Genomic DNA, 24,138 nt, shown 5'->3' with positions numbered 1-24,138 from the left:
TATTCTTGACGATGTCATCTGCAAGACGTACATCCAGCTGTAGCTCCTGACTAGCCAAGTTAAGGGACTGGAGCGGGAGTTGGACGAATTCCAGATCATTCGGGGGTGAGGGCGGGGGGCGATCGTCAGGAGTCACAGGGACACTCTCACTCCTCGGAGGCAGGAGGAGGGTAGATGGGCGATGGTCTGGAGAGGGGAAAGGGACCAGGCAGGCAGTGCAGGGCACCCCCTGTGGCCAGGTCCCTCAATAACATTGTGGATACTGGAGGGCGACCCACAAGGGACAAGCCACTGCTGTCAGATCTCTGGCACTGAGTCTGGTCCTGTGAAGAAGGGAAGGGGGGGGGTGGTGAGCTGCAGTGAGAGGGGATCCCATAGTTAGGGGGGCAGATGAGAGGTTCGGTGGAAGAGAACCTGTTGCCTCCCTGGTGCCAGGGTCTGGGATATCTCCGACTGAGTTACAGCCTTCTCAGAAAGGAGGGTGAGATGTCATGGTCCATGTGGGTGGGGGAGGGTGAGGAGATCCTGCAAGCAGAGGTCAGGGAGTTAGGTTGAAGGACAGGACCTCCTGGTTAGTGGTGCCAGGATTTCAGCCCAGGCCACATGCTGGTGAGGTGAGAAATGCAGCTTAACATGCAGCCAAAGGATGGAGGGCTTCAGGTTTCTGGATCATTTGGCCTCTCCTAGGGAAGATCTACCTGTTCTGAAGGGACAGTTGGCATCTGAACTGGAAGGGACTAATGTCCTTCCAGGAAGGTTTGCTGGTCCTGTCCTGGGGGGGGGGTGTTTAAATGAGATTTGTGGGGGTGGGGAATGAGATTCCAGAGCAGATGGAGGAGTGGACATGGGAAAAGATGGTGTGAAAATTCCACACATCGTTAGAAGTGTACGTGGTGGAAATTCTCAGGTGCGGCTATTTCCCTGCAAGGAATGTTGTGGGGAAGGCGGACAGGCTGAGAGTGAGGATCGGTCGTGGGATTGTGGCCAGGAGATAAATATTGAGAGATGTTCCCTGGATGGTGTCAGTGATCGACTGAATTAACATCTAAAGACTAAGAACGGGCCTTCAGGACAAGAGAGGGCCACAAGCCTGCTATGGACATCCTGCAGAGCATGTACAAGCCCCTGACAAACGTGTGCTATGCCCAGTCCCTACTCAGCATCAGGTCCCAGCAGCCAGGAGAGATGGCAGATGCCTATCTGGGAGCCCTGCATGAGCTAGCCCGCCCATGCCTGAAACTGGGGTGACTGAAGGGGAAGTGGAGTGACTGATCCAGGACGGCTGCTTACAAGGGCTGCCCTTGAAGACTGCACTCAAGGAGGATCCGACAGAAACTGTTGGAGGAAAACATTACTTCACTTACCAGGACAATGGAGCTGGTCCACTCCTTGGAGGCTGCAGCCCATCATGAAGAGGTCTTCGATGCCTGACTCCCCCAAACTGCGGCCTGTCAGATACAAATGAGTGCAATCGCCAAAGGGCCCGACGTGGAGGAGACGATTGCAGTTGCTAGTGCAGCTCGCCCCTGTAAGTACTGTGGGTCCCAGTGTGGGTCAGACAGGTGACCCCGCAAAGGCTGCCCAGCAAGGAGCTCACATTGCTCCCGATGTGGGAAGAAAGGCCACTTGACCAAGGTGTAGCTTTCCAGGCCAGTCGGGAATGCTGCGACCCTCCGCGACCAGCTGGGAGCCCTCCCAAACGCCGCCACATGCGAGGACTGGACAACGCCGTTACTCGCCCCGCCACTTCCACCCTCACCGCTGACATCACTTCCAGCCCAGCCACCAACTCTCACCGCTGAAGTGTGCTCACCGCTGAAGTGTGCTCACCCCAAGCGCCGCCATCTTCCTTCAGACGACTTCCACTCGCACAGATGATGTCACCTCCAGCTTCACTGCTGGTCAGGTCACCCAACCACACTAATCCCATGTGTGTCCAACAGGCACCGCCATCTTGGGCCAGCCGGGCCCCAACTGCCACAACACATGCATCACATCAACAGAACAAAATGGGCGCATACCCGATCGCCCACCTGACGCACCCCACGCCCCAGAAGGAAGCTGCTGGCTGTGACTCGCCTCATCCATCAGGGAGCAGCGACTCGGACCCCAACATGGTCCTTGCATCCACCACCTTAAAAAGGAACACTCCTCATGGACTCGGGCGCTCAATGATGGACATCGCTGTCAATGGGAAGGTAACAAAATGTCTGTTCAATAGCGGTAGCTCTGAGAGGTTCGTGCACCTGAAAGTGGCCCAGATGATAAAACTCAAAATCTATCCCACTAACTTCGCTATCGCTTTCTCAGCCCAGGACAGCTCCATCACGGCCCTCGGGCGCTGCTCAGTGGAATTGATAGTGGGGAGGGGGGAACATACCAAGAGTTCAGGCTCCTGGTTATGCCCAGCTCTGTGCCCCTATTCTCTTAGGACTGCATGCCACCTCCAAAGCCTCCCCTTTGGTGGGTACTCCCCCCGCTCACACTCCACAGCACACAGCCCAGTGATGGACTCCAATCCACCTGTGACCTCTCCATGCTACAGGTAACCCCCTCCCAACTTCAACTACCTGACGCCAGACTGCAAGCCCATAGCTGCCAAGACCAGGTGCTATTGACAGGGGCTTCATTAAGGCAGAAACAAGGCGGCTTCTGGCGGAAGGGATCATAGAGCCCAGCACCAGTCCCTGGAGAGGACTTTTACCATTTTTATTTAGTGGTAAAAGGGGGTAACAAACCGGATGGTCATTGATTGTAGACCAGACCAGTCCCAGAACCTCCCCTTCACTGTCCAAGAAGTCTGAACCATGACCAAGTCATGCAGGGTCTGTACAGAGTGCAAACCACTTTTCTTCCACCTGCCCCAGGCCTATGTGTCAAGGTCACTCGGCCCTTTGAATGGCTTAGCATCGACTTCAAAGGCCCCCTGCCTTCCGCGAACAAGAACATCTATTTCCTCTAGGTCGTAGACGAGTACTCCCGTTTCCCTTCGCCGTCCCTTGCCCGGACATCTCCACAGGCACCGTTATCACCCGGCATTCCTATATACGTTGATTTGAGTTTTTATATAAAGATATTATTGGTATTTAGTAATAATAGTAGGTATGTCAAAGTTGAGGTTTGCTACTTTTAATGTTCGAGGATTAATTAGTCTGATTAAGTGCAAGCGAGTCTTGGCGTATATTAAAAAAATGAAAATTGATATTGCTTTTTTACAAGAAACACATTTGAATGTGAAGGAAAGCATGAAATTAAAAAGGGACTGGGTTGGGCATGTATATTCTTCATTTAATTCTAGAGCTAAAGGTGTAGCAATTTTGATACATAAAATTTATCTTTTGAATTGCACTCAATGGACGAAAAGGCAGGATGTATTCTTAAACTGAATTGTAAAATTTTTAGTGAATTCTGGACTTTACTTAATATTTATGCCCCAAATGCAGATGATGAAATATTTATTTCAGATGCATTTTTATGTTTGGGTCAGGCTAATGATAATACTTTGGTGGTGATTTTAATTGTGTTTTGGAATCTTTATTAGATAAATCTCCGAAGAAAGTTAAAAAATCCAAGATGGCAATTCAGGTCCAAGCGTTGATGAAAGATCTTAATTTAGTAGATATTTGGAGACGTCTTAATCTGACAGAGAAAGATTTTTCCTTTTATTCATCTAGACATGAATCGTTTTCAAGGATTGACTTCTTTTTAGTATCGGCACATTTACAAGGGAAAATACAACAAGCGGAATATAAAAGTAGGGTGATTTCAGATCACTCCTTGTTATATTTTACATATGCAACTTCTGAGAAAATTCAAATGGCTTATCGTTGGAGGTTTAATACAATGTTGTTAAAAAATATGGACTGTATTGATTTTTTGAAAAAACAAATTAATTTTTTTTGAAAGAAAATTCTAATTCTGTTCAAAGTAACTTTGTATTATGGGATGTTATGAAAGCCTATTTGAAAGGAAAAATAATTAGTTATACTAAAATATAAAAGAATTGATTAAATCAGTCTTGAATTAGAGAAACAGATCGATGAGAGAAAAGGAATTTCAGAAAGATGCTACAGAAGATCAGAAAATAGAATTATCTAGGTTGAAATTGGAATATAATACTTTGCAATCTTATCAATTTGAATATGTGATTAATAGGACTAAACAACGGTATTACGAATGGGGAGAGAAAGCACATAAGGTATTGGCGTGGCAATTAAAGAAAGAATAGATTTCAAGGACTATTAATGCTGTTAGACAGAATTCTCTTATTACATAAACCTCGTGAGATTAATGATGAATTTTATTCATTTTATAAAAAGTTATATACATATGAAGGAAAACAAGAAACTGGATCGATTGATCTTTTTTTTATCACAGTTGAATTTACTGATATTAGAGGATGCAGATATACAGGAGTTAGAAGAACCATTTACTGATTCGGAAATTAAAATGGCTATGCTGGAAATGCCGAATGGTAAATCACCTAGTGATGATGGATTTTCAGTTGAATTTTATAAAATATTTTATGATGATTTATCTGCAGTGTTTGGGGATGTATTACGTCAAGTTGGAGAACATTATGAATTACCTGAGTCTTGTTCTAGTACTTTAATTACAGTAATTCCTAAAAAAGATAGAGATCCTTTCAAAATATCTTCATATAGACCAATTTTGTTGTTAAACGTAGATTATAAAATAATAGCTAAAATATTAGCGAATAGATTGGCTAAATTTTTACCCAAGTTGATTCATATTGATCAAACAGGTTTTATAAAGAATAGATATGCTTCAGATAATATTTTGCGCGTGATTAGTTTGATTAATAGATTTCGACAATCTTCAGATCACCCGATGGTGATATCCTTAGATGCTTAAAAAGCATTTGATAGAGTTGAATGGAATTTTTTGTTTAAAGTTTTGGAGAAATTTAAATTTGGTCCTTCTTTTATTGGTTGGATTAGGGCTCTATATAGTAAACCGATAGCTAGAGTTATTGACGAATGGATTGATTTTGGAATCTTTTAAATTGACTCAATCAACTCGTCAAGGTTGTCCTTTATCACCAGCTTTGTTTGCGTTAGTGATTGAACCTTTAGCACAGTTGATAAGACAAAATACACAGATACAAGGTATGAAAGTTTTAGACGAGGAGTATAAAATTAATTTATTTGCTGATGATGTATTGGTGTATTTAACAAACCCAGCTCAGTCACTTTTGCACTTGAAGGAGTGTTTAATACAATATGGATGTCTTTCTGGATATGAAGTTAATTGGGAAAAAAGTGAAATTTTACCGGTAAGTGAAGGAGATTATTCAGTTTATAAGAATATTATTAATTTGAAGTGGACTGATCGAATTAAACATTTGGGTATAATTTTGAATGTTAATTATCAATCTTTATATAAATTAAATTATGCTCCATTAATGAAAAAAATTAAAATTGATTTGATTAAATGGAAAGATTTTCCTATTAATTTAATGGGTAGGATAAATACAATTAAGATGAATATCTTTCTACGTATACCATATTTCAATCTATTCCGTATTTACTTGATAAATTTTTTTTTCGAGATTTGAATAAAATGGTTAGGGAGTTTTTATGGAGGGGTAAATTTTCAAGAGTAGCTTTGAATAAATTAACTTGGAAATATGAGTTAGGGGGACTACGTTTACCACATTTTCAAAATTATTATGAAGCAGCCCAACTTAAATGTATTAGTTAATTGATAGATTTGGTACGGCCTCCTAGTTGGGCTAAAATTGAGATGGCAGGTATTTCTGAAGTTGAAATACATAAATTTTTGTTTAGATGGAATATAAATTTGTTACAACAATATAATGTGCCTATACTAAAACATTTAATGAAGTTATGGATAAAGAAAAATAAAATGACAGGCTCTAGGGGTAAATTATCGGCTTTGACTCCGTTGTATAATAATCAACTTATTTCTTTTTCAATACATAATCAAAGTTTATTGCATTGGAGATTTAAAGGTGTGAAAAATTTGGGAGATTGTTTTAAAGAGGGTAAGTTTTTAATCTTTTAATCAGATGAGGGATAATTTTGGTATTGATAAGAACTCTTTATTTCTTCATTATCAAATTTGATCTTTGGTAAAACGTATGTTTGGTAGAGATATGATTTCACCTAAAATGACAAAATTTGAAAATTTTCTTATGAAGGTACCAGAGAAGGGTTATATTTCACCTATGTATCAAATATTACAGGATGGTATGGATAAAAAGGGTTGGGATAGGTCTAAATGTAAATGGGAAATGGATATTGGTTTTATTTTTTCTGAAGAGGATTGGTTCGATATCTGTTATGATAGTGTAACTAGATCGATAAATGCACGTTATGCAATGATTAATTACAATTATTTGACACCTAAAAAAATTTTTTAAATATGATTTTCATGAATCAGATTTGTGTTTTAGATGTGGTGATACGGTTGGAACTTTTTTTCATGCTGTTTGGTCATGTATCTTTTTGGTTACAATCTTTTTGGAAGAAAATTCAATCGTTTTTAGAATATCTGTATAAGATTAAAATAGTTTTAGATCCAACAGTATTTTTATTGGGTAGTTTGCAACCTCTGAAAGGCTTGGGATTAGATAAGTTCCAGCTTGCTTTTGTATATTTAGCTTTATCCGTAGCAAAAAAATGTATTGCTAGTACGTGGAAAGATACAAATATGATTGATATTAATAGATGGCATAATGAGATGAAATATTGTTTAATAATGGAAAAAATTACATATGTTTTACATGATAATTATAATTTTTTTATTAATAAGTGGCTGTTATACTCAGAATATTTACATTTCCATTTATATTGATTAGATTTCAATATGTATATTTAACTTTTTCTTTAATATTCTTTATTTTTTTATGGCTCTCCTTAGGAGAGTTGGCTGAAGGGGGGGGGATCTTTTCTTTTCTTATTTTATATATATATATATATATAAAAATAAAAAGTTCATGTTTTTTTTTCTTTAATTTTTTATTTTTCACACTATAGATCACATTATTCAAGATATACACATTTCTCCTTTCAAATATATACAGTGTCGTTTTCTCCCCCCTCCCTCCTCCCCTCCCCCCCCCCCACCTCCCCCTCCATCCATTCAAAACTCTGAGTCCAAGATACATCAAACCCATCAAACAATGTTGTCACTCAACATTAACGAACAAAAACTTCCACTGAGTCAATTCTTTCCATTCTCTTTTCCTTTTGTCATTTTAGGTGATAGATGTCCCGGTAGGTTTTCTCTATTATATTCCATGTACGGCTCCCATATTTGTTCAAATAATGTTATATTATTTCTTAAACTATATGTTATTTTTTCTAATGGAATACATTTATTCATTTCTATATACCATTGCTGTATTTTCAAATTATCTTCTAATTTCCAGTTTGACATAATAAATTTTTTTGCTACAGCTAGGGCTATCTTAACAAATCTTTTTTGTACACTCTCCAAATCAAGTCCAAATTCTTTATTTTTTATGTTACTTAGGAGGAAGATCTCTGGGTTTTTTGGTATATTGCTTTCTGTAATTTTATTTAATATCTGGTTTAGATCTTCCCAAAATTTTTTCACCTTTTCACAAGTCCAGATTGCATGAATTGTTGTTCCTATTTCTTTTTTACAACAAAAATATCTGTCAGATACTGTTGGGTCCCATTTATTTAACTTTTGAGGAGTGATATATAACCTATGTATCCAATTATATTGTATCATATGTAATCTCGTATTTATTGTATTTCTCATAGTTCCCATGTTTCCTTTTTTATCTTTATGTTTAGATCTTGTTCCCACTTTTGTTTAGTTTTATCATTTATTTCCTCATTCTCCTTTTCTTGTAATTTGATATACATGTTTGTTATAAATTTTTAAATTATCATTGTGTTTGTAATCAGATATTCAAAATTGCTTCCTTCTGGTAACCTCAGACTACTTCCCAATTTATCTTTTAAATAGGATTTCAATTGGTAATATGCTAGCACTGTATCTTGAGTTATATTATATTTATCCTTCATTTGTTCAAAGGATAATAATTTATTCCCCGAAAAACAATTTTATATTCTTTTAATCCCTTTTTTCTCCCATTCTCTAAAAGACAGGTTATCTACCGTAAAAGGGATTAGCTGATTTTGCGTCAGTATTAGTTTTGGTAATTAGTAGTTTGTTTTATTTCTTTCTACATGAATCTTCTTCCAAATATTAAGCAAATGGTGCAATACTGGAGAATTCCTATGTTTTACCAATTTTTCATCCCATTTATATAATATATGTTCAGGTATCTTCTCCCCTATTTTGTCGAGCTCTAATCTAGTCCAATCTGGCTTTTCTTTTGTTTGTTAAAAATCTGATAGATATCTTAATTGTGCGGCTCTATAATAATTTTTAAAATATGGCAGTTGTAAGCATCCTTGTCTATACCATTCTGTTAATTTATCTAGTGCTATCCTCAGTTTCCCCCCTTACCATAAAAATTTCCTTATTATTTTCTTTAACTCCTTAAAGAATTTTTCTGTCAAGTGTATTGGCAGTGGCTGAAATAGGTATTGTATCCTTGGAAAAATGTTCATTTTAATACAGTTTATCCTTCCTATTAGTGTTAATGGTAAGTCTTTCCAATGCTCTAAATCTTCCTGTATTTTTTTCATTAGTGGATAATAATTAAGTTTATATAGATGGCTGAAGTTTTTATTTATTTGTATACCTAGGTATCGTATTGTTTGCATTTGCCATCTAAACGGTGATTCTTTCTTGAATTTTGAGAAATCCGCATTATTCATTGGCATTGCTTCACTTTTATTTGCATTAATCTTGTATCCCGACACTTCTCCATACTCCTTCAATTTCTTATGTAATTCTTTTATTGATGTTTCTGGTTCCGTTAGGTATACTATAACATCATCTGCAAATAAACTGATTTTGTATTCCTTGCCTTTTATTTTTATCCCTTTTATTTTATTTTCTGTTCTTATCAGTTCTGCAAGTGGTTCTATGGCTAACGCGAACAATAAGGGCGATAGTGGGTATCCCTGTCTTGTTGATCTGCTTAAGTTAAAATGTTTTGATACATTCTATTTACTGTCACTCTTGCCAATGGCCCCTTATATAATGCTTTAATCCAATTAATATATTTCTCTGGTAAACTAAATTTTTGTAGTACCTTGAATAAATAATTCCATTCTACTCTGTCGAAGGTCTTCTCTGCGTCTAAAGCAACCGCTACTGTTGGAGTTTTATTTCCTTCTACTGCATGAATTAAGTTAGTAAACTTACAAATATTATCTGTTTTTCGTCTTTTTTTTATGAATCCAGTTTGGTCTAGACTTACTATTTTTGGTACATAATCAGCTAATCTGTTTGCTAATAATTTAGCTATTATCTTGTAATCTGTGTTAAGTAGAGATATTGGTCGATATGATGCTGGTGCAAGTGGATCTTTCCCTGTCTTTGGTATTACTGTAATTATTGCTGTTTTGCACGAATCTGGTAAGCTTTGTGTTTTATCAATCTGGTTGATTACTTCCAGGAGGGGAGGAATTAATAAATCTTTAAATGTTTTATAGAATTCTATTGGGAGACCATCCTCTCCTGGTGTTTTATTATTCGGCAGATTTTTTATTGTCTCTTGTATTTCTACCATTTCAAATGGTTCTATTAATTTATTTTGTTCTTCTGTTTGTAATTTCGGTAGTTCAATTTTAGTTAAGAATTCATCTATTTTGCCTTCTTTCCCTTCGTTTTCAGTTTGGTATAATTGTTTGTGGAATTCTCTGAAATTTTCATTAATTTCCGTTGGATTATATGTGATCTGTTTGTCTTTTTTCCTTGATGCCAATACCATTCTTTTAGTTTGTTCTGTCTTAAGCTGCTATGCTAGAATTTTGTGCATTTTTTCTCCTAGTTCGTAATATTTCTGCTTTGTCTTCATTATATTTTTCTCCACCTTATATGTTTGAAATGTTTCATATTTTATTTTTTTATCTACCAATTCCCTTCTTTTAGTAGTGTCTTCCTTCCTTGCTAATTCTTTCTCTATATCTGCTATTTCCTTTTCCAACTGTTCTGTTTCCTGATTGTAATCCTTCTTCATCTTAGTTACGTAACTTATTATTTGCCCTCTGATGAACGCTTTCATTGCGTCCCATAATATAAACTTATCCTTCACTGATTCCGTATTTATTTCAAAATACATTTTAATTTGTCTTTCTATGAATTCTCTAAAATCCTGTCTTTTAAACCTTCCGACAGGCCACTCGGACCGAATCATGTCCATGCGACTCCCCCTTCAAAACAAGCATTGCATCACCCTCATCAGTGTCTATGCTCCAACCCTCCAGGCGGAACCAGCAGAAAAGGACAAGTTCTACACTGACCTGCGCAACCTCATCCAACGCACCCCTACAGCCGACAAGGTTGTCATCCTTGGCGACTTCAACGCTCGCATCGGCAAAGACTCAGAAACCTGGCCAGGAATCCTGGGCAAGCATGGTGTCGGCAAGTGCAACGACAATGGGCGCCTCCTGTTGGAGCTCTGCGCATAACAGCGGCTTGTCATTACAAACACCCTTTTTCAGCAGAGGGACAGCCTTAAGACTACCTGGATGCATCCCCGATCCAAACACTGGCACCTCCTGGACTACATCCTGGTGCGAGAAAGTGACAAACGAGATGTGCTCCACACCAGGGTCATGCCCAGCGCGGAATGCCACACTGACCACCGGCTGGTTCGCTGCAAGCTCAACCTTCACTTCAAGCCAAAGCCCAGGAACAGTAAAGCCCCCAGAAAGAGGTTCAATGTTGGAAACCTGCAGTCAGATGAAACGAGAGGAAACTTCCAGGCAAACCTCAAAGCAAAGCTCGACGATGCAATCTGCCTCACGGACCCGTCCCCTGAAACCCTCTGGGATCAGTTGAAGACTACCATACTGCAATCCACTGAAGAGGTACTGGGCTTCTCCTCCAGGAAAAACAAGGACTGGTTCGACGAAAACAGCCAGGAAATCAAGGAGCTGCTGGCAAAGAAGCGAGCTGCCCACCAGGCTCACCTTACAAAGCCGTCCTGTCCAGAGAAGAAACAAGCCTTCCGTCGCGCATGCAGCCATCTTCAGCGCAAACTCCGGGAGATGCAAAATGAGTGGTGGACTAGCCTCGCCAAACGAACCCAGCTCAGCGCGGACATTGGCGACTTCAGGGGTTTCTACGAGGCTCTAAAGGCTGTGTACGGCCCCTCACCCCAAGTCCAAAGCCCACTGCGCAGCTCAGACGGCAAAGTCCTCCTCAGCGACAAGATCTCCATCCTCAACCGGTGGTCAGAACACTTCCAATCTCTTTTCAGTGCCAACCGCTCAGTCCAAGATTCCGCCCTGCTCCAGCTCCCTCAACAGCCCCTAAGGCTAGAGCTGGATGAGGTCCTCACCCAGGATGAGACATATAAGGCAATCGAACAACTGAAAAGTGGCAAAGCAGCAGGTATGGATGGAATCCCCCCAGAGGTCTGGAAGGCTGGCGGCAAAACTCTGCATGCAAAACTGCATGAGTTTTTCAAGCTTTGTTGGGACCAAGGAAAACTGCCTCAGGGCCTTCGTGATGCCATCATCATCACCCTGTACAAAAACAAAGGCGAGAAATCAGACTGCTCAAACTACAGGGGAATCACGCTGCTCTCCATTGCAGGCAAAATCTTCGCTAGGATTCTACTAAATAGAATAATACCTAGTGTCGCCGAGAATATTCTCCCAGAATCACAGTGCGGCTTTCGCGCAAACAGAGGAACTACTGACATGGTCTTTGCCCTCAGACAGCTCCAAGAAAAGTGCAGAGAACAAAACAAGGGACTCTACATCACCTTTGTTGACCTCACCAAAGCCTTCGACACCGTGAGCAGGAAAGGGCTTTGGCAAATACTAGAGCGCACCGGATGTCCCCCAAAGTTCCTCAACATGATTATCCAACTGCACGAAAACCAACAAGGTCGGGTCAGATACAGCAATGAGCTCTCTGAACCCTTCTCCATTAACAATGGCGCGAAGCAAGGCTGTGTTCTCGCACCAACCCTCTTTTCAATCTTCTTCAGCATGATGCTGAACCAAGCCATGAAAGACCTCAACAATGAAGACGCTGTTTACATCCGGTACCGCACGGATGGCAGTCTCTTCAATCTGAGGCGCCTGCAAGCTCACACTAAGACACAAGAGCAACTTGTCCGTGAACTACTCTTTGCAGACGATGCCGCTTTAGTCGCCCATTCAGAGCCAGCTCTTCAGCGCTTGACGTCCTGTTTTGCGGAAACTGCCAAAATGTTTGGCCTGGAAGTCAGCCTGAAGAAAACTGAGGTCCTCCATCAGCCAGCTCCCCACCATGACTACCAGCCCCCCCCACATCTCCATCGGGCACACAAAACTCAAAACGGTCAACCAGTTTACCTATCTCGGCTGCACCATTTCATCAGATGCAAGGATCGACATTGAGATAGACAACAGACTCGCCAAGGCAAATAGTGCCTTTGGAAGACTACACAAAAGAGTCTGGAAAAACAACCAACTGAAAAACCTCACAATGATAAGCGTATACAGAGCCATTGTCATTCCCACACTCCTGTTCGGCTCCGAATCATGGGTCCTCTACGGGCATCACCTACAGCTCCTAGAACGCTTCCACCAGCGTTGTCTCCGCTCCATCCTCAACATTCATTGGAGCGCTTTCATCCCTAACATCGAAGTACTCGAGATGGCAGAGGTCGACAGCATCGAGTCCACGCTGCTGAAGATCCAACTGCGCTGGGTGGGTCACGTCTCCAGAATGGAGAACCATTGCCTTCCCAAGATCGTGTTATATGGCGAGCTCTCCACTGGCCACCGTGACAGAGGTGCACCAAAGAAAAGGTACAAGGACTGCCTAAAGAAATCTCTTGGTACCTGCTACATTGACCATCGCCAGTGGGCTGATATCGCCTCAAACCGTGCATCTTGGCACCTCACAGTTAGGCGGGCAGCAACCTCCTTTGAAGAAGACCGCAGAGCCCACCTCACTGACAAAAGGCAAAGGAGGAAAAACCCAACACCCAACCCCAACCAACCAATTTTCCCCTGCAACCGCTGCAACCGTGTCTGCCTGTCCCGCATCGGACTTGTCAGCCACAAACGAGCCTGCAGCTTAAATCTTCGTCCGCGAAGCCAAGCCAAAGAAGATACATTTTTGGAGGGATATCCTCTAACTCTATTGTCAATATCAAGGGTGAATGGTCCGATAATATTCTAGCTTTATATTCTGTTTTCCTAACTCTATCTTGTATACAAGCTGATAACAGGAATAAATCTATTCTTGAATATGTTTTATGTCTATCCGAATAATATGAATATTCCTTTTCCTTTGGGTGTTTTTTCCTCCATATATCCAAAAGTTGCATTTCTTGCATCGATTTAATTATAAATTTGGTTACTTTATTCTTTCTGTTAATTTTTTTCCCGGTTTTATCTATGTTTGAATCCAAATTGAGATTGAAATCCCCTCCTATTAATATATTCCCTTGCGTATCTGCTATCTTCAGAAAAATATCCTGCATAAATTTTTGATCTTCTTCATTAGGCGAATATATATTAAGTAAATTCCAAAACTCCGAATATATCTGACATTTTATCATTACATATCTTCCTGCTGGATCTATTATTTCCTCTTCTATTTTAATTGGTACATTTTTACTGATTAATATAGCCACTCCTCTAGCTTTTGAGTTATATGACGCTGCCGTTACATGTCCTATCCAATCTCTCTTGAATTTCTTGTTCACTTCAGTTAAGTGTGTTTCTTGCACAAATGCAATATCAATTTTTTCTTTTTTCAGTAAATTTAGCAATTTCTTCCTTTTGATTTGGTTATGTATTCCATTAATATTTAAAGTCATATAGTTTAATGTATCCATTTCTGCTTTCTTTCTTTGAACAGTTTATAAGACAACATTTTTAACACATCAAACATTCCCCCTATTCTCCTACCTAATATTTCTTTAACCCCATTGTCCCCTCCCCTTCCTGAGTTGCCCATTATCCCTTGTCGGGCAACCACATCCCCCCTCTCCATTTGGATTTGCGAATTCATTCGCAAGCGTCAACTGATTTTGCAGTGACCGTAATTTCTCCCTACCCAGCCCCCCCAGAAAAGATTTCAATTTTTATATACAACAAAGGTCACTCTCTAAATTCCCTCTTTACTCCTCTCTTCCCCTTTTTTCCCTCATTAATTCTTCTCTATACACTATATATTTTCTTTTAAATGCACATACACTTATGTAATATATGTATTATATATGTATATAGTCCTATACACACGTCTTTTTAGTTCGCAGTATTTTGTACTCTCATTACACGTCTTCATCTCTCAGTCTATTTTGTAATTGTTCTGCAAATTTTCGTGCTTCCTCTGGATCTGAGAATAGTCTGTTTTGCTGTCCTGGAATAAATATTTTCAATACCGCTGGATGCTTTAGTATAAATTTATACCCTTTCTTCCATAAAATCGCCTTTGCTGTATTGAACTCCTTTCTCTTCTTCAGGAGTTCAAAACTTATATCTGGATAAATAAAAAATTTTTGCCCTTTGTACTCCAGTGGCTTGTTGTCCTCTCTTACTTTCTCCATTGTTTTCTCCAGTACCTTTTCTCTTGTAGTATATCTTAGGAATTTTACTAAAATGGATCTTGGCTTTTGTCGTGGTTGTGGTTTAAAGGCTAATGCTCTATGTGCCCTTTCTATTTCCATTTCTTGCTGTAGTTCTGGACATCCTAAGATCCTGGGGATCCAATTTTTTACAAACTCTCTCATATTCTTGCCTTCTTCATCTTCCTTAAGGCCCACTATCTTTATATTATTTCTTCTGTTATGATTTTCCATTATATCTATTTTCTGATCTAACAGCTCTTGTGTCTCTTTAACTTTTTTATTAGATTCCTCTAATTTCTTTTTTAAGTCCTCTACCTCCATTTCTACTGCTGCTTCTCATTCTTCCACCTTGTCCATTCTCTTTCCCATTTCTGTTAAGGTCATATCTATTTTATTCACTTTCTCTTCTGTATTGTTTATTCTTCTTCTTAAATCACTAAATTCTTGTGCTTGCCATTCTTTAAATGAGTCCATGTATTCTTTAATAAGAGAAAATATATCCATTGTCTTGCCTTTCCCTTCTTCTTCCATTTCACTGTACTCTTCCTCTTCCTCTTCCTCTGGGTTGGCCATCTGTTGTTTCTTTATTTTCTTTTTCTTCTCTTCTTTCTTGTTTTCATTGTCTTCTATGTTCTCCTCTTGCTGCTGCTGTTCTGTAGCTGTCATTGCCGGCTGTGGAGATCGACTCCCCAGCTGGTCCCCCCTCCCGTCGGTGTGTTTTTTTGCATGCGCATAGCGCATGCGCGACTCCTTACACATGCGTGGTTGCGCACTTTTACTCAGCTCAGCGAGCCATTTTTGTAGTCCACTTTCTACCGACCTGAGGGAGCGGGCTTCTTTCTCCACCACGGGCCTCTTCGAACAGGTAAGGCCTTCTCCTTCTTCTTCCGTTGTCTTCTCTTCCTCTCTTCTTACCGTTGGTTTCGATTTTTATTTTTTCGTCGCCATCTTCTTTCCACCTTTATATTCACTTTACTTTAATTTTTATTTTTGTTCCTTTGTGCTTTCCTTTATTTTTTTCAACTTTTCTGGAGAGGGCTGGAGTTCACCGTCCGGCCACTACTCCATCACGTGACTTCCCCTCTAAAAAGTTCATGTTTATGTTTAATTGCTGCATATGTCATATTTTTTTAAAAATTAATAAATAAAGTTTAAAAAAACAAAAACAAAACCATCACCCGGCATTCATGCACAGTGACTGGGGGGGGGAGGGGGGGTCCGGCTTCATGAGTTAAGAGCTGCATCAGCACCTGGTAGTGCAAAGCATCGTGAGTAGTCCTACAACTAGTTACAATCTGAGGGGCAATGGGCAGGTGGAGTGTGAAAATGGGGTGATCTGGAAGGCAGTTCTCCTGGCCCTGAGGTCCAAAGGCTGCTCTGTAGCATTAGGTCGCTCTTGTGCACAGCTGCTAATCAGACCCCTCACGAGCACCTTTTCTCGTTCCCCAAGAAATCAACGACTGTGGTTCCCCCTGCCAGCTTGGCTCACATCTCCGGGACCGGTGCTTCTTCGCAAATACGTGAGGGGCTACAAGGCTGACCCGCTGGTCGAGCAGGTGCTCCACCTCCACGCCAACCACAACAACGTCTACATCAGGTACCCCAGTGGCTGTGAGGACACCGTCTCAACTAGGGATCTGGCACCAGCATGAGCCCCAACCTCCAGTATTTGGGATTTGGATGCTGATCTTTTCCCTCCACCCCTCCAGAGGGCCCCACTCCTGGCTGACAACACCCACTGCAGACAGATGTACAGATAGACACCACACTGCCCACACATACACCCGCCACGACTATGCTGAACCCAGCCAACGCTCAGGCAAACACGCCCTCACCGACCTTTGACCCAAGACCCAACCCTGTGATGGTCCCAGCAACTCCAACGGCCACCAAACTGACTGAATCTGTAAATACCACCTGACATTCTTTTTACATACCCCCTGAACTTAATTTTAGAAGGTGATGAATGTGGTGATATGACCACCAGCCGAGTGCAGGGGGCGATCTCTGTGCCTGCAGGAAGACCACCTAGGGAGCTGACTCCACCTGGCCAGCTGTCAATCTGCCAACCTGAATATAGACCTGAGCCGGCCCCTCCTGACCAGTCACACAGGGAGACACCAAGGCATGAACTTACTGTTGGACAGTCTTTCCTGAGTTTTGTTGCTCACTGCTACCTCAGGGAACCACAAATAGTGAAATGGATTCAACAAGGGTTGGATGGGAAAAGCCAGAGTGTGGTAATGGATGGTTGCTTCTCAGACTGGAGGCCTGTGACTAGTGGTGCCTCAGGGGTCGGTGCTGGGACCATTGTTGCTTGTTGTCTACATCAATGATCTGGATGATCATGTGGGAAATTGGATCAGCAAGTTTGCAGATGACACTAAGAATGGAGGCGTTGTGGACAGTGAGGGAGGGTTTCGGATCTTGCAGAGGGATCTGGACCAGCTGGAAAAAATGGGCTGCAAAATGGCCAATGGAGTTTAATGCAGACAAGGGTGAGGTGTTGCAATTTGGAAGGACAAACCAAGAAAGGACATACACGATAAACTGTCGCAGTAGAACAGAGGGATCTGGGAATACAGAGACATAATTCCTTGAAAGTGACATCACAGGTGGACAGGGTTGTAAAGAGAGCTTTTGGCACATTGGCCTTCATAAATCAAGGTCTTGAGTACAGGAGTTAGGATGTTATGGTAAAGTTGTACAAGACATTGATAAGGCCAAATTGGGAGAATTGTGTGCAGTTTTGGTCACTGAACTACAGGAAAGATACCAATAAGATAGAAAGAGGGCAGAGAAGATTTGCTGGGACGTTGCCCGGACTTCAGGAACTGAGTTCCAGGGAAAGGTTAAACAGGTTTTGACTTTATTCCCTGGAGTGTAGAAGAATGAGGGAGATTTGATCGAGGTGTTTAAAATTATGAGGGGGAGGACAGAGTAAATGTAGGTCAGCTTTTCCCCACTGAGGGTTGGTGTGATACAAACCAGAGGACGTGGGTTAAGGGTGAAAGGGGAAAAGTTTAGGGGGAACTTCACACAGAGAGTGTGGAATGAGCTGAAGTGGGGAATGTAGGCTCAACTTCAACATTGAAGAAGAATTTGGATGGGTACATGGATGGGAGGGGGTTAGAGGGATAGGGAATGGGTGCAGGTCAGTGAGATGAGGCAAAAATATGGTTCAGCACAGACTAGAGGGGTCAAAGGGTTGTTTCTGTGCTGTAATTTTCTTTGATTCTAGAGAGGGGGGAGGGGGCGGGAAAGGGAAGTGAGGGGGAGAGAGGGGAAAGAGAGAAGAGAAGAGAGAGTGGGGAGAGAAGAGGGAGGGAGGAAGGTTTTTTTGCAACAAACACCAGAGGGCACTGTTTCATTGGGTTGGATGTACAGGTTACCTGAACCGACACGGTGAACGGTGGGGAGTGTCGTAGAACAGAGAGACCTCTGGGTACGGGGACCGACACGGTGAACGGTGCGGAGTGTCGTAGAACAGAGAGACTTCGGGGTATGGGGACCGACACGGTGAACAGTGTGGAGTGTCGTTCAACAGAGAGACCCCGGGGTACGGGGACCGACACGGTGAATGGTGGGGAGTGTCTTAGAATAGAGAGACCCCGGGGTACGGGGACTGAGACAGTGAATGGTGAGGAGAGTCATAGAACAGAGAGACCTTGGGTGCTGGGCGGACTCCTTCCATGTTCCCACAGTTGCTAGTTCTGGCATCAGTCCCAGTGCCAAGCTCAGAACCTGCACCTTGGTCCCTGACCCGCACTTAACTCCAACCTTCCCTCGATAAAGGGCTGGTTGTGTGACGAGGAATGTTACCTGTCCAGTTCCCGACCCAGGGTCAGTTGGGAGAAGGTTGTAGGAATGATGCATCCTGGACCCAATTAAAAATACAAAGTTGAGAAACTCAGCAGGTAGCAAAAAACCATGCAACATTACAGCAAAGAAACAGGCCCCTTTGGCCCTTCTAGTCTGTGCCGAACTATAATTCTGCCTAGTCCCAACTGTCCTGCACCCAGTCCAGCCCCCACCCATCCACGTACCTGTCCAAATTCTTCCTAAATGTTAAAATTGAGGCAGCATTCCCCACTTCAGCTCGTTCCCCCTAAACTTTTCCCCTTTCATCCTTAACCTTTTGTTTGTATCTCACCGACCATCAGTAGGAAAAGCCAATCAAAATTTACTCTGTCTATACCCCTCATAATTTTAAACACTGATCGAATCTCCCCTCATTCTTCTACGCTCCAGGGAATAAAGTCCAAACCTGTTTAACCTTTCCCTGTAACCGTTCCTGAAGTCTGGGCAACATCCTAGTAAATCTTCTCTGCCCTCTTTCTATCTTATTGATATCTTTCCTGTAGTTCGGTGACCAAAACTGTACACAATTCTCCAAATTTGGCCTCACCAATGTCTTATACAACTTTACCATCACATCCCAAGTCCTGGGCTCAATACATTGATTTCTGAAGGCCAATGTGCCAAAAGCTCTCTTAACGACACTGTGACGCCACTTTCAGGGATTCCCAGATACCTGCAGACTCTCACGTTTCACTCTTGTGGAAGGACGGACTGGCTTTGGTGCAGAGGAGTTTCACCGGGGTGATTCCGGGGATGAGGGGGTTGGCCTACGAGGAGAGATTGAGGTGTCTGGGATTGGACTCGCTGGAATTTAAGCGAATGAGAGGGGATTGGATAGAAACATATAAAATTATAAGTTGTTCCCATGGGTGGAGGAGACCAGAATTAGGGGGGATATAAGCGTCAGGATTAAGGAGAGTAAATTTTGGATGGAGATGCTTTCCCCAGAAGGCGGGGGATCTGTGTAATTCCCTGCCTGATGTAGCAGTGGAGGCGACATATTTAAGATCAGGTTGGATGGATTTTTATATCATTGAGCAATTAAAGGATACGGGAAAAGGCAGGGGGTGGATATGAGGCCAATCAGCCGTTGAAGCAGACCCCGATGGCCCGGATTTTTACAACACTACAGAAACAGGCCCTTTCAGTCCTTCTAGTCTGTGCCGAACTACAATTCTGCCTGGCCCCAATGACCTGCACCCGTCACATCCACGTCCATGCCCAAATTCTTCTTAAACATTAAAATGGAGCCGGCATTCCCCACTTCAGCTTGTTCCACATTCTCTGTGGGAAGACGTTCCCCCTAAAATTTTCCCCTCTCCCCTTAACCTCTGGTTTGGATCTCACCGATCCTCAGTGGGGAAAAGCCAACCCACATTTTCTCTGTCGATCCCCCTCATAATTTTAAACACCTCCATCAAATCTCTCCTCGCTCTTCTATTGTAGCATGAATAAAACACTTTTATTAGCTTATATCTAAGGGAGGGTCTCACGGTCGTCTTTAGAAGGGCTCAGGGTTCAGGCAGGAAACCAGAGTTATAAGTGAGCAGGTGGGGGCGGAGCCAGGAGGCAGGGGTGGAGCCAGGAGGCGGGGCCAGCCATCAGCACAAAACTCTACCAGTGAATTCCAGTTCACTGCATTCGCCCCATCCTGTGGAATTTAGGGTTTATGAATGATGACAGAGAACATGGATTCAGAAAAAAAGTTGAAGAATATAGTTATTTACAAATTTACAGATTTAAGCGGTCTGGGGATCTGGAGATCATGCTGGAGCACCTTGGCACTTGGGGGATTGACTCCTTGCGTCTCCTGGTCCCCTTGCAAGGGAGGAGAGACAGGTTGGGTCTTCGGCTCAACGATGGAGGGGGATGCGCTTTCCATCTGAACTGGATGCCCTGAGGCCCTGACTGGGGGTGGCAAGAATGAGCTCTGTGGCTCGCAGGGCACCTGAGGCAATGGACCCTCTGTTCCAGTGGTGCCAGGTCCCTGAAGGAGAAATGTCCTCCTTGCCATCTGGGTACTACACATGGGCTTACGTGGGATTGGCGTGGAGCAGTTCCACCCTTTCCACAAGGGGGTCGGGGTCTTCTCCTCACGTGCTTCCCAAGAATGGCGAACAGGAAGTGGGAGTACTCATCGATGACAGAGAGGAGGATGTTCCCATTTGTGGAGGGGAGAGGTCCCTTAAAATCAACACTGAGCCGTTCAAAGGGCCTGGATAACTTGATCCAGTGCGCCTTTGCAGGGTGCTAGAAATGTGGCTTGCACTCTGCGCAGACCTGGCAAGACCTGGTCATTTCCCTGACGTCTTCCATGCAATAGGGCAGATAGTGCGCCTTGACAAAATGAGTCATGTAGGTGACCCCTGGATGGCAGAGTTCATTATGCAGAGAGCGCAGTTGGCCGGTGTGCACAGAGGCACAGCTTCCTCTGGATAAGGCATCTGGAGGGTCATTAAGGGCTTTGGCCAATAGGCAATGTTATAATTGTAGGTGGAGAGAACAAACCCCCATCTAGCAATTTTGTCATTCTTGATTTTTCACCTCTGAACATTATTAAACATGAATGTGACTGAGCGCTGGTCATTGAGGAGCGTAAATTTCCTACCAGCTAGGTAGTGTCTCCAGTGCCTCACGGCTTCTACAATGGCTTGTGCCTCCTTTTCCACTGATGGGTTCAGGAGCTCGTGGCCTTGTAATGTCTGCGAAAAAAATGCAACTGGCCTCTCCACCTGGTTGAGGGTAGCGCGCCCAGGGCTATGTCCAAAGCGTCGCTTTCCACTTAGAAAAGTACATTCTCGTCCACCACATGCATGGCAGTTTTTGCAATGCTGTTCCAGAGGTAGTTAAAAGCCACTTGGGCTTCAACCGAGAGGGGGAACTTAGTGGCTTTTAAGAGGGGATGAATTTTGTTGGCGTATTGAGGTACTCACTGGGCATAATATGAGAAAAACCCCAGGCATCTCCTCAAAGCCTTTGTGGTCCTGGGATTGGGGAGTTCTAACAGGGGGTGCATACCTTCGGGGTCGGGGTCAATGATGTCATTCTCCACCATGTAGTCAAGGATAGCCAGTTGTTTAGCCCTGAGTTTTAAGTGAGGTTCAGGGCATTCGCCACGTGGAGAAAACTCTGGAGGTTGGTGTCATGGTCCTCCAGGGTATGGCCACAGATGGTGACATTATTGAGGACAGGGAAGGTAGCCTTCAACCCATACTCATCCGCCATTCTGTCCATCTGCCTCTGGAAGATAGAAACCCTGTTAGTGATACTGAAAGAGACCCTTCGGAATTGATAGAGACGACCGTTAGTCTCAAATGCCATATATGGACGGTCCTTGGAACTGATTGGCAGCTGGCGATATATAGCAGCTTTCAGGTCGATGGTCGAATAGACCCGATACTGCGCAATATCATTCACCATGTCCGAAATTCGAGGGAGGGGATATGCGTCCAGGAGTGTGAACTGATTAATAGTTTGGCTATAGTCATTTACTAGCCTGGACTTGTTTTCCCCTTTTTACCACTACCACTTGTGCTCTCCATGGACTGGTGCTGGGTTTGATGATCCCTTCCTCCAGCAGACATTGTGCCTCAGACTGTATGAAATCTCAGTCTGGTGTGCTGAACCTCCTGGATTTGCAATCTGGGAACAGATTCAGGAAAAGAGGGGGGAGGGGGGTGGTTGATATTCAGTGCAGAGAAGCTGCATGTGTTTTCTGATTTTAGGGACCCTCCTTTCCAAACCGTTACAGTTTTAAGGTGACACAGGAAGTGCAGACCCAACAACACTGGAGTACACAATTCATCAAGTATGTGCAGGCGGATCTTACAAAATTCTCCCCCTTCAAACAACAGATGTACTGTACAATGTTGCTGTGTGGTAATTGGAAGGATACATCTTTAGGTTGGACTCTTGCATAGTCCGTGAGTCTATGAAGCTTTCAGTGGAGCCCGTGTCGATTAGGCATTTAGTGGAATGTCCATTTACCTTCACAGTCACTATGGAGTTGGTGAGGTCTATCTTGATCTAGGACTCCAGAAACTCCGTATTCATCACTCGAGTGGCCACCACCATCCTGGGTTGCCCTGCATGGGTAAGATGGTGTTGACCTTGTGGCACGGCAAGATGGCCGCCCTCCTTCCTCTTCTGACGATGATGGCGCTGAGTTTAAATTTGGGTCGCGGCAAGATGGCGGCTGAGCCTTCTCGTGCCGTTTCCTCACTGCCCCCCTCCATCGGCGGGTCACGCAGCGAGTGGGCTCGGGTGAATTCGGGGTAGACGGCTTGGGGCTGGAATCAGATCCGGGAGCGGTACAGGCTGCAGACTTCCCTGGGCGACAAACACGCGCCTGATGCCCTTTCTTGCCACAACTGGAACACACTGTGTCTTTAGCCGGGCAACGGGATCGAGGATGCTTACTCTTGCCGCAGAAAAAGCACTCCCTAGCACGGGAAATGGCAGCCATTAGGGCTGGGGTAGCGGGAGCAGTCGGTCCTTGGAAGGGGTTACCTCGGTGATCGAGCTCGCTGGCTTCGAGGTCACCGTTCTCGAGCTGGCCTGTTCCAGTGATTTGGCCAGGTCCCTCTTACCCGATTTGAGCAGTCTCTGCCTCATGTACCTCAAGCGGGCCCCCGTGACTAAAGTGTCCTGGATCTGTTCTCCCTCATGAACACGGCCCATAGCCGCTTCGTACCTGCACTTCTTGGCAAGAGTCCACAGATCCAGAAGGTAGTCATCGATGGTCTCTCCTGGTTGCTGGCAACATAGAGCGAGTCAGTGCCTCGCTAGGACTTCGTTCTGCGACTTCAGGTACCAAACCTTCAACGCCTCGATGGCAGTATCATATGTACAGCAGTCCCTGATGACTGTGTACTCTTTTGTTCCTACCCTTGAAACGAGTACAGACCTTCTGAGTTCATCGGTGTGGAAGATGTCTCTGATCACGTTCAGGTAGGCCTAGAAGGAGGTTAGCCAGTGGGCAAAGGAGTTAAGGGTTATGGGGATAAGGCTGGAAAGGGGTACTGATGGTAGTGATCAGCCATGATCTGTAAAATGGCGGTGCTGGCTCGACGGGCGAAGGGCCTACTCCAGCTCCTATTGTCTATTGTCTATTGAACTCCTCAGCTGTGTCGGTATCAAACCGGGCTGAAGCAGCACTTCCATCATCAATAAAATTGCAGTGTGAATAAAAGCTCTCACGACTGGAGGGAGAAGAAATGCTTTTATTAGCTTATAACTGAGGGTAGAGTCGCACAGTTGTCTGCAGAAGGGTTCTGGGTTTAGACAGGACACCATGGTTGTATATGGGTAGATGGGGGTGGAGCTGGGAGGCGGGACCAGCCATCATCACAACACACTACCAGTGAATCCTAGTTCACTGCTCCAGGGAATCAAGTCTGAACCTGCTTAACCCTTCCCTGTAACTCAGGCCAATGTCCCAGTAAATCTTCTCTACCCTCTTTCCATCTGGGCCCCTCCAGCCCATGGCGTGAACATCGACTTTCCTGCTTTCCACTAAATCTGCTCACCTTTCCTTTCCCACCTCCCTCTCCTGTCTTTCCAGTTCTGCCACCCACCCAGCCATCCCCCTTCATCGC

This window comes from Narcine bancroftii, chromosome 3, assembly GCF_036971445.1.
Source record: "Narcine bancroftii isolate sNarBan1 chromosome 3, sNarBan1.hap1, whole genome shotgun sequence".
NCBI lineage: Eukaryota > Metazoa > Chordata > Chondrichthyes > Torpediniformes > Narcinidae > Narcine > Narcine bancroftii.
This window is presented reverse-complemented; position numbering follows the sequence as displayed.